The sequence below is a fragment of the Delphinus delphis genome, chromosome 19 (genome assembly GCF_949987515.2).
Source record: "Delphinus delphis chromosome 19, mDelDel1.2, whole genome shotgun sequence".
Taxonomy (NCBI): Eukaryota; Metazoa; Chordata; class Mammalia; order Artiodactyla; family Delphinidae; genus Delphinus; species Delphinus delphis.
Window position 1 is genome coordinate 59,391,142 of NC_082701.1, and position 11,316 is coordinate 59,402,457.

The window sequence follows — 11,316 nt, forward strand, 5'->3', positions numbered from 1 at the left end:
CTCTCTGAGCCACAGCTTCGGGTGAGAAGGCTCCTGCCTGCTGCCCTGTGCACATTGGTGCTGTCACATGTCCCTCTGCCTTGCGTCCTTGAAATCTCAGCATCTCCAGCAGCCTTCCCACAGGCTGCCCTGGGCCTGAGCCCTTCCCTCCACAGCCTTGGCTGCCCCAGCCCTGGCTCCACCTGAGGCTTTCCCACCGGCCTCACTGCCAGCCTGTCCACATCCCCTCAGGTCAGCATTTGCCACAGGCTTCGGAGCCATCACGTCACCTTCTGAGCCTTGGTTTTCTCACCTGTGACACAGCAGAGACTGCCCCAACAGGAAGGGAAGACAGGCTTCCCTCCACCCTGCCCCCTCAGCTTTAATAAGGTACAATTTGCATACAATAAAATTCACCATTTAAGTGTGTTTGACAGTTTTTGGCAAATGTATAGTTAAGCAACGACCACCACCAGCATCATTTCCTTTATCACAAGTTCCCTTGAGCTCCTTTGCGGTTAACCCACCGCCCCCACCCTGGCAGCCACGGCTCTGTCTTGTGTCTAGTTTTGCCTTTTCCACAATGGCATTCAAACGGAATCCTGCCGAGTGTCACCTTTTAGGTCTGGCATCTTGGACTCAACGCCCTTGGGACGCACCGTGTTGTTCGCATATCTGGAGTTCGTTTCTTTGTTTCTGAGGAGTCGCCCATTGACGGACTGACCACATTCGTCTGTCCATTCGCAAGTTCTGTGGGCATTTGCGGTCTTTCCAGGATTTAGTTATAATGAATAAAGCTGCTATTAATACTTACATACAAGTTTTGTGTGTGTGTCAGTGTAGGTTTTCATTTCTCTTAGGAGTAGAATGGTTGGGTCGTAGGTAGGTATAGATTTGATTTTATAGGAGATTGCCAACATGTTTGTAGCAGATGTAAGCTTTTATATGTAGGATGGATAAACAACAAGGTCCTACTGTATAGCACAGAGAACTATATTCAATATCCTATGAAAAACCATAATGGCATTGGGGGCTTCCCTGGTGGCGCAGTGGTTGAGAGGTCGCCTGCTGATGCAGGGGACGCGGGTTCGTGCCCCGGTCCGGGAGGATCCCACATGCCGCGGAGCGGCTGGGCCCGTGAGCCATGGCCGCTGAGCCTGCACATCTGGAGCCTGTGCTCCGCAATGGGAGAGGCCACAACAGTGAGAGGCCCGCGTACAGAAAAAAAAAAAAGTAAAAAAAAAAAAACCATAATGGCAAAGAGTATGAAAAAATATATGTACATGTGTAAGTGAGTACTTTGCTGTAGAGCAGTAATTAACACAACATTGTAAATCAACTAGACTTCAATGTTTAAAAATCTGTGTATAAAAAAACACCTTAGCTGTCCTAACAGGTGTGCGATGGACGCTTTCCGCGGTCTCAGTTTGCATCCCTGGTGACTGGTGGTGAAAGCGTCTTTTCATCGGCTTGTTTGTTGTCTGGATAGCTTCCTTGGTGAGGTGTCTGTTCAGGCCTTTTGCACATTTTTTATTAAGTTGTTTGTTTTCTTATGATTGACTTGTAAGCATTCTTTGTATATTCGGGGTACAAACCCTTTATCAGACATGTGTTTTGCAAATATTTTCTCTCAGGGTTGTTTTGAGAATTAAATAACACCATACACACTGAGTAAGTGGGTACTCTTATCGTTATTATTCTTTTTGCTACTGTTATTTATCACTCTGTTTTGTCCTGTGGATAGAATAAGACCTCACGCCTCTCCGCGCAAACTCCTCGTGGCACCTGCGACAAGGCTGCCCGAACCCCATCCCCCCAGGTCCCCTTTGCTGGGACTCCCTGAGGGGGCCCAGCCTCCGCTGGAGCCCAGGACATCCGTGTTGTTTGTTGTTTACATGTTCGCTTATCTAAACCATCCAGCTGGCCCTGGCCGCTTGGCTGGGCCCAGAGGAGGCTGCAGAGATGGCCTCGCCTCACCCGCCCCACTCTGCCCGCTGGACCGAGCCACATCCCGTCCGATCTCCAGCCCACGCTCCTCGTGCCAGCATGCACAGACACGCCGCTCATCTGAACCTCCTCACAGCACCCAGGACCCGAGTCCCATGTGCCAGACGAGACAGGGGAGGCTCAAGGAGCCGGTGTGGCCGCCCAGAGTCCACAGCCCAGAAGGGGTGCTGCGGAGACCCTGGCTCTCATGCCCTGAGTGTGTCATCTGCAGCACTGTCACTTGGCAAACGTCCCCCAGGCTGAGTGGAGGACCAGGGGAAGCAGACAGGGACCACTGAGCACCTGGCTCTGCGTGAGTGATCTCCCTCCAGGGAGTAGCTGTTATGGTCCCATTTTACAGATGAGGAAACTGAGGCTGAGAGAGAACAAGTGACTCAATAAATCAGTGGCAGAGTAGGATTTGAGCCCAGGTACCCTGGCCCCTCAGCCTGAGTGCTCGACTGCTGGGCCAGGCTGAACCCATGGCCTCTGTCCCTTCTGCGGGGCCTGCCCCAACTGGGTGAGGGTGGCGTGCACCTCAATGACCGTCACAATACCCGTGGGAAGTCAGCCACGCCACCCCCACTTCACCCATGACTGCCCACTTCCCTTCTCCCTTCAAGCTCATTGTGACCCCCCTCCCTGTCTCTGTACCCTCGTCTGTGCCGGGCTGCTTCCCGACTGCCCTCCCGACCCGAGCACCTCCTATTCAGTAGACCCTTCCGTGTGGACATGGCTGGCTCAGAGCCTCTGCTGGCCCCAGAGTGCGGAGGGCAACGTAGCCACATCTGGCTACACTGAGGAGCGTGTGCCCTTTTCCAGCCGCCCCCTAGGGACTGTCTTCCTCGGATACACTCACGTGGGTGGGAAATGGTGTTTGCACGAAGACATTCATTGTCAGCGCAGAAGACCGGAAGGCACCCGAATGCCTGCCAGCAGGGGACTACTGAGTGCCTTGCGGGGGGAGTCACTCTGTGGACACTCTGTAGGCCGCTGTGACGAGGACGGCTGCTCTCCCCATGCTGAGCTGAAAGGACACTCGGGGCCTTGGGACGGCGTATGGAGAACAGAGGCTGCCTTGCCGCGCAAAGATGCACACTGGCTACATCGCGGGGGGGCACCCGGGCGTCGGGGGACAGAGCCGGGGACACTTTTCACTCTATGTCTTATCCCTGTTTGAATTTCGAACTGAAATGTCTCCCTCCTCCGGAGGCCACCTCTGATTCCACCCCCTGAAGTGTCCCCACCACAGTGTTGTTTTGAGTAACTTGCGGGTCGGGTGACGAACCCCCCCTTTTCTAACACTGCTGCCCGCCCACGAGTTCTTGGGGAGCGCCTCCCACCAGCCCTTCCCTTGTGGCCTTTGGGTTATACCAGGCAGCCCTGAGGGAGGGGCCTGGCGTCCAGCTCAAGACCCTAGGCGGCCTCTGAGTTGGCCCAGATCCTAGCCCTGTTCCTGCCTGACCTCAGGAGGGGGCTGGTTTCTCAACCCAGCCTCGCTGAAGCTCTGACTGTGTGCTGGGCACATTCTAATCCTCACCCTGACTCTTAAGAGTGAAGACCATTAAAATACCCGCTTTACGGAGGAGGAAACTGAGGCTCAGAGATCCCTTAACTCGCCTGGGGTCACACACTAGTGAGGGAAGAGCCAGAATTCCACCCTAGTGAGGCTTCCGGCAGCCCTTGGAGGGATATGGCTCTTCCTGGAGCTGCGAGGCCCCTCAGCCTGTAGGTGCCTTTCTCCTGCCCTGGATGAGGCTGGAACCTCAAAGATGCGCTGTCCTGGGACTGAGGTCTCCGAGCCAGTGTGATGAGGGCAGAACAGGGCTTTCGGGAGCCCAGAGGAGGGAACGGTAATTCCACCCGGAGCAGCGGGGAGGGCTTCCTGGGGAAGGTGGTGCTGGCACTCAGCCTGCAAAGATGAGGTGGCCGTCAAATCTTCAGTCCAACGTGTTCCCACCAAACTCGCTATCTTCTCTTCCCACACCTACTGCCCCACCCCATTTTATTTTATGATTGACACCCTCCTCCAGGCCCTGGAGGAGGCTGCGAGCCTCCCTGTAACCCTGGCCTCCTCCCTTGGCCTCTACCCTCTTCCTACCAGCCACTAAGGCTTCTGAGTCTTTCTCAGATCCCGTCCCCACCTTCCAGCCCCACTCCTGTCCCACAGGGACTTGCTCCAGCCTCCTCCCTGGAGGAGGAAGTCCCCGCTGGGTCCCTGCCCTGTGAGTCACGCTGTCACATGGGAAGTGCGGTAGGTAGCTCTGGGAACGGTCACTGCCCATGACAGCTGCAGAAGGGGTGTGGAGGTTTTGAAAAATGGCTGCAAGTTCTGTCATTCCACTCATTGTGGGGCAGGGTCGACGTCTCCGCCCCTTAGCACTGGGCGGGTTGCTTTGGTCCATAGAGTCAGGCGGCAGCAATACCAGCAGAAAGGACCATGCAGCTTCCACCCTCTGTCCAGCCCCTGTGAGGAAGCCCTGGCCAGGGACGGAGGTTGTGTGGAGGGGCTCCAGCCCAGGAGTCCTCCCAGCCCAAGTGCCAGACTTGGAAATGAATGGAAATGAAGGGCCTCCGGATGAGGCCCCAGACATCGTGGGACAGAGACAGCATGGTAAAAGAGTTGTTTAACACCAGTGAGTTTAGGGAGGTTGGAATGCGGCAGGAGATGAGCAGAGGGGGATTTTGTGACTTTCCCCATCTCTGATGTCATTCCTTTCTCGACACATTTCTGCAGGGACCTCTGAGGGGCTGGGGGCTGCGGAGGCGGTGCTGTCTTGGAACTCGGCCCAGGGTCAAACCCTAGAGCCACTGTTTACCCCTTCCCTGTGAAACTACGGGGCTGGATTAGAATCAGGGGACATTGGCCATGACCATCTGCTCCCCCCAAACCACTACATATACCCAGCCCCTGACACCACTGGAGTAGAGTCTTGGGTCACTAGGTGGTGTCAAGTCTCATGAGGATCAATTTGGGTAATCCAGGAAGGCTGCATGTAGGAGGCAGGATTTAGTTGTAAAGAACAGTCAGAGTCAAAAATAATGATGTCATTTTGCTTGTTTACATTAAAATATCAAAATAATATATTAACTGACTTTTTTAACATATTAAAATATTATATATTTAATTTATATTAAAAATAACAAATAATTCTTGGGACTTCCCTGCTGGCGCAGTGGTTAAGAATCCGCCTGCCAGTGCAGGGTACATGGGTTTGAGCCCTGGTCCGGAAAGATCCCGCATGCCGCGGAGCAACTAAGCCCATGCACCACAACTACTGAGCCTGTGCTGTAGAGCCCACAAGCCACAACTACTGAGCCCGTGAGCCACAACTACTGAAGCCCACGTGCTACAACTACTGAAGCCCGTGTGCTTAGAGCCCGTGCTCCGCACCAAGAGAAGCCACCGCAATGAGAAGCCCGTGCACCGCAACGAAGAGTAGCCCCCGCTCACCGCAGCTAGAGAAAGCCCACGCGCAGCAACAAAGACCCAACGCACCCAAAATTAAAAATAAATAAATTTATTAAAAAAACAACAACAAATAATTCTTGCAGAAATGTTTGAAAAGAAAAGCATACCGAAGATAAACACATTCCTTGTGAACTTAGGCCCAGATATCATTACGGCTGGCCTGCTGGAGTACTTCCTACCTTCCCCCCTTGCAACTGGGACCAGGCTGCAACTTTGGGCAAACTTTCCCAGTGGTTCAAACAAGCCACAAACCGGCTGGCAGAAGCGGGTGTTCCCACCAGCAGCAGAGGAAGCCAGGCCTGTGGCATGTGGTCCCGGCCGGCGTGGAGCCCTCCTCCCCTGCCCAGCCACCAACAAAAAGGTTATCATGCAGCTGGTGCCCTGGTCATTCAGAGAACAGCCCTGTGGAGGGACACCTCCGAGGGTGCCAGACCCAGCATCCTCCCTGCCACCTCTCGGCCCTCTAAGCCCCAAGCACAATAACCCCCAGGCCCAGGGCAGTGGAAGCCACTTGTCCGAGGAGCTGGGGGATCCTGGGGGCCGCCCAGCAAGTGTCAGAATCAGTCTGAGTCCTGGGCCTGGGGAGGAAATGAATTTCTTCCTCTGGGCATCAAGGCACCCCACCCCCAGCAGCCCGAGGGGGGAGGGCGGGAAATTCTTCTTTCTACCCGAGAGTGTTTGTGACCCTCCAAGTTCAAGCACTTGAACTTGTACTGTCTCTGGCTTTTCAGAGGACGACGTGTCGGCCGCTGGAGAGGGTCTGGGAGCAGAACGTTCCTCGCGGTGGGGCTCCGCGGTCCCAGGGCGCCAGGCCGTGCCCTCGCCCTAGGCCTGGGCAGCCGGAGGGAGACGCTGGTAGAAAAAACTCGACATTTATAGCATTTTCTGCTGCAAAGCGCTGGTCACAGTGCCCCGTGGGGTACCACGCAGGACTGATCTGGGGCTCGACTCGGGGTCCGATGGCCGGTCGGCCCGGATTCCTCCCCGGCGGGCCCCTCGCGGGCCCCGCGCCCACGCGACCGGCTCCGCTGGAAACCAGGCTGAGGGCAGAAGGGCGGCGCCGGGCGGGGTCGCAGGGCCAGCACCGCCGATGCTGTGGGAGGGCGTCTGGCCCGCAGGGCTCCTGGGAGACTTGCGTCTTTGTTCTTGAGCGGGTGGCCGGCAGGCCGGACAGCCCAGATCTTCTAAAAATATTCCATTTTTGGCTTTCCACGCCCCGGGCCTGCTGACCTCGTAGCCTCAGGCCCTCACTCCGCGGTCCTCGCCTCCTGCTTGGGCTGTACTCGAGACACGCTGGCCTTTAAGTGTTCCTTCAAGCGACTTCTAATTCTTATTAGATCGAGGCAGGCACATAGTGTTAGAAGTCAGACGGCACTGCAAGGCCTATGAGACCAGGAACAGAAAACCAGCAGCCACCTGCTTGCACCCGCTGACAAACAGGAACTGAGCACCTACTGTATACTGGGCTCTAGGCACTGGGGATGCAGCAGAGACCCAAACGGACCCTCCCTCAGCTGCCATTCTGGTGCGACTGCTTCCAACCCTTGTAGTTCCCCCTTACTTCTCAATCACATGCTTGTATTGCTACTTCTTTTCTCTCTTTTCGGTGTTAGACAGTATCTGATGCTTCCTACTACAGGCAAGGACTTAGTCCCTTCCACAAGGATCCCTGCACTTCCCCTGCCCCCAGTACTCACTCTCTTTTCGTCACAATTTTTGGATCTATCAGCATTTGGTGTTTTGGTTTACGTATTATGATTATGTAAATATTGTTCCCAGCTGAGCTGTGCAGTACTTTATGACTACATTTTCTTTTCTTTCTTTTTTAAAAATTAATTAATTAATTAATTATTTTTTGCTGTGTTGGGTCTTCATTGCTGCGCTCAGGCTTTCTCTAGTTGTGTCAAGCGGAGGCTACTCTTCGTTGCTGTGCGCGGGCTTCTCATGGCGGTGGCTTCTCTTCTTGCAGAGCACGGGCTCTAGGTGCACGGGCTTCATTAGTTGTGGCACGGGGGCTCAGTAGTTGTGGCTGGCAGGCTCTAGAACGCAGGCTCAGTAGTTGTGGCGCACGGGCTTAGTTGCTCCGCGGCATGTGGGATCCTCCCGGACCAGGGCTCAAACCCGTGTCCCCTGCATTGGCAGGCGGATTCTTAACCACTGTGCCACCAGGGAAGTCCCAATGACTACATTTTCTATTTTGTGTTATTTGTTTTTCCAGGAGTTGATAATTGCCTTGTTTTCTTCTTACATCCAGCTGGGCATTGAGGGGGATCGTTTCAATCTGGGAACTCATGACCTTCGTTCTGGGAAGTTGGAAGGCAGAACTCCTCCTTTCACAAACTCTTAGCTTATTTTCTTTTCATCCCTGCCTGCCCTTTCCCCTCCAGAGGGACCTGGTGTCTCCCAGGCTGCTGTTTCTAGGGGCTGTCTGTAGGTGGTCTGGCCGCAGATTGGCTTCCTCCCCTGTAGACTTTCATTTCACTTTCCTCTACTCTCCTAAGTTGGTTACCATTTTTCTATTCATTTAACAGCTTCAAAAGTTTTATAGATTCTGTCCCTGTCATTGCCTTTCCTGTTCTCTTTGTCCTTGTGAGTTTGTGCCTTAAAGTTTTCTTATTTTACTTTTATTTTAGTGGAGTTTTGGGAGGGAAGGGAGAAAAATATCTCTGTTCAGTTCATGATTAATTAGGAGTCTCCCTCACCTTCTCTTTGAGCACCTGCTGTGTGCCGTGGACTATTTAAAGTCGGCTCCTACACCCAGTTTCACATAGCTCCTTTTTTGTCACCCAAGTTTGAGCTCAGAAGAAACCTCCTCCAGGTAGGCCTCCTTGACCACCCATCTAATGGAGCCACCCCAGTGCCTCTCTATCATGTTGCCCTGCTTTACTTTGTTTTAAGCTCTTATCACTATTTGAAATTAATGTATAGATTTACTTTCACTGACTTTTCCTTCTTTTTCAACCTCCCCCAGAAGGCTGGCTTCATGACGGCAGGGACCCTGTCTGTTTTGCTCTTCACTGCCCCCTCAGCATGTAACATGGTGTCAGGCAAAAATAGATGTTCAGGAAATATGTGTTGAATGGATGGATGGAGTTGAGCCTGGGATCTTCAAGAGGCGATTTCAGCATAACTTAAGGAAGAAGCTGGTAATGGGCAGAGTTTCCTGGGAATGGAAGACACTGCCAGTGAGAGGGTGAACCCCTCATCAGGGAAGGGATGTAAGCCCAGGCTTGGGGATGGCTGAAAGGGGACACAAACTCTGAGAATGGATGTGATCACCTCCAAGGCCTGGCTGAGACAGGTGATTGGCTTAAGGTCACTCACCTCCATCCTGGTGGAGCCAGGACTCCCCTCAGATTGGAAAACAGCCCTTTGCAGGCAGATACTGGGCTGTGTGTGGATCGTGGAGTCAGCCCGGTCCGGACACAATTCTTTCTCTCTTCTCCCTGGTCCTGTGATCTTGGGAATGTGGCTTGTCTCTGTGTTTGCAGTACTTCTCCCCCGAACCACAGTGATGAGGACATCTCTCAGGCCCTGGATTCTAGGGGGCAGGCTTGAGCCTGCTAGTAGAATGCCTGATACACGACAGGCTGCTCCTGACCAGGGCTAAAAGCCTGGCTTTGTTCTACCTGGCAGTGGAACCTGGGCCAGCTGCTTGAAGACTTGGGCCTCAGTTTCCTTGTCTGTGAGATGAAGGTCTAACCACACTGGCCTTGCCGGGTCACGTCAAGTCTTGGGCTTGGAGTATAACGCGTGTCAGTGAACCCCTGGCCCTGCCTCCCGGGCGTGAAGTGCTATGTGTGAGGGCCTGGGGACACACAGGCTCCGGGCCAGGGCTCCTGGGATGCCCTGAGCCCCTGGCTGCCTGGAAGATTTCCTGGGGGGAAAGCCTCAGGGTTTCTGTGCAGCCGGGAAGGGTCCTAGGCAGGATACACCTGAGGGCTCAGTCAGAAGCGAAGCGCTTGGCATCTTCCCAGAAAGCGGTGGAGGGAGTTCAAGGGCGATGTGATTTGCCCAGAAGGAGGGTGTCGCAAACTACTTTAATTAATGGAAGCTTGGGCAGGGAAAACTCTGTCTCCGTCTGACCATTCCAACAACAGCTCTGCCATTGCCAGCAGCCTTCAGCCCCTCTCTGAGCCTCCACTTCTCATCTGTTACACTGGGATGATGATAACAGCTGCCCCTTGCTGCAGTACTGTGAGCTCCTCCTTTCCACAGCTGTTCACTGCATACCTGCAGTGTGTGGGGACCCTGCAGTGACCAGAGCAAAGTCACAGCCCCCATGCAGCTTGATTCTAGTGAGTCCACAGAATCATGAGCTTCAAGGGATTAGCACATAGTAGGGGCTCGATTCTGCTGGAGACGCAGGTGGGGTTTCCGCCGCTGGCAGAGATGGGCTCCCAGGGGGCAGTGTCAGGGAGAGCCTCCCCTCCCTGTTTCAGAAGTAGGCTTTGAGGGATAAGAATGAGTCAGGTGGAGAAGGCAGGGAAGGGCATTCCAAGCTGAGGGAACAGCCTTTGCAAAGAAATGTTCAGGGAGGAGAGCTGGGGTTGGGAGTGGCTGGACTGGGGAGAGCCTGGGGAGGCTCTCCGCTGAGTGAGCCTCGGCAGCGTTTGAGCTTGGCCAGCCGTGTTCTGGAAGGCGCTCTGGCTGCTGTGGAGGAACTGGGGGCAGGAAGCACGGGGAGGGGGAGGGGGAGAAGACGAGGTCCCGGAAGTGCCCAGGGCTCTGTAGAGTGACCAGCTCACGTCCAGCCGCCATGCCAGGGCTGGCCACCAGAGGGCACTGTGGGCGCAAGCTGAGGGGGCCCTTGCGGAGTCAGAGCCGTGTGCGGTGTGTGTGTGTCTGTGTGTGTGCGCGTGTTTGTGGTATCTGTGCACGTGCCTGAGCCTGCGTGGCCGCACCCCGCCGTGCTCACAAGCGTGTGCATGTGTCGTGGCCACGTGCATGCACGTGGCGGTGTGTGAACTTGGGTGTGAGCTGGGGGGGTGGGGGGCGAGGGCATGAGTGAGCACGTGCAGGGGTGAATAGAGGTGAGCGCAGGGCCCTCATCCCCCGCTGCTCCCGCCTGTTCCTCTCCCACCAGCCATCCACCTCAAGGCCTTTGCACACGCTGTTTCCTCCCCCTGGAATGCTCTTCCCCACACCCTCATGACACCTCCCTCACCTGCTCAGGTCTTTGCTTACATGTCACCTGCCGGTGAGGCTTGTCCTCCCTCTTTAAAATTACAGCCCCACCCTCAGACGCACGCCAGTCCCCTTCTCTTCTTTCCCGGTAGCAGATCCTCCGGCGACTATAATTTAATTTGGGCATTTCGCTTGTGTGTTTCGTCCACCAGTCACCTCCCAGAGGGCAGGGCCTTGTGTCTGTCTCTTCAACGTCGTGCCCTCAGCGCCAGGCACACAGTCAGTGCTCACTACGGAGCTGTCGAGTTAATGAAGGGACGAGCTCCCGCCATCCCGGGCGCAGACATCCTCTCTCCAGCCCTTGGTAACCCCAGGCCCCGCCCACCTCAGCTCACACCCAGATCCTGATCTGACCACACCCCTTTCACTGAGTCCACGGAGAAGGGTGTTGGGGACCTATCTTCTAGGAGTCAGGGCAAGAAGCAGCCTGTTACAGGGACCCTGTCCAATATCCCTTCTGGTTTCTGAGTGGTCATGGAGCTGCAACCAGCGAGGAAGGGACGACGGAGCCCTGCCTCCCCACCGGGCCCTCACACGGGGCCCCTTGCACAGCACCAACCCTCTACAGGGAGACTGTTTCTCGCTTCTCTGCCTCACGAGCTCACAAGCTCCTACTGGTCCTTAAAGGTCCAGTCTCAAAGTCACCTCCTCTGAGGAGCCTTCCCGACCTCACCTAGGTGGAGCCTGGCACC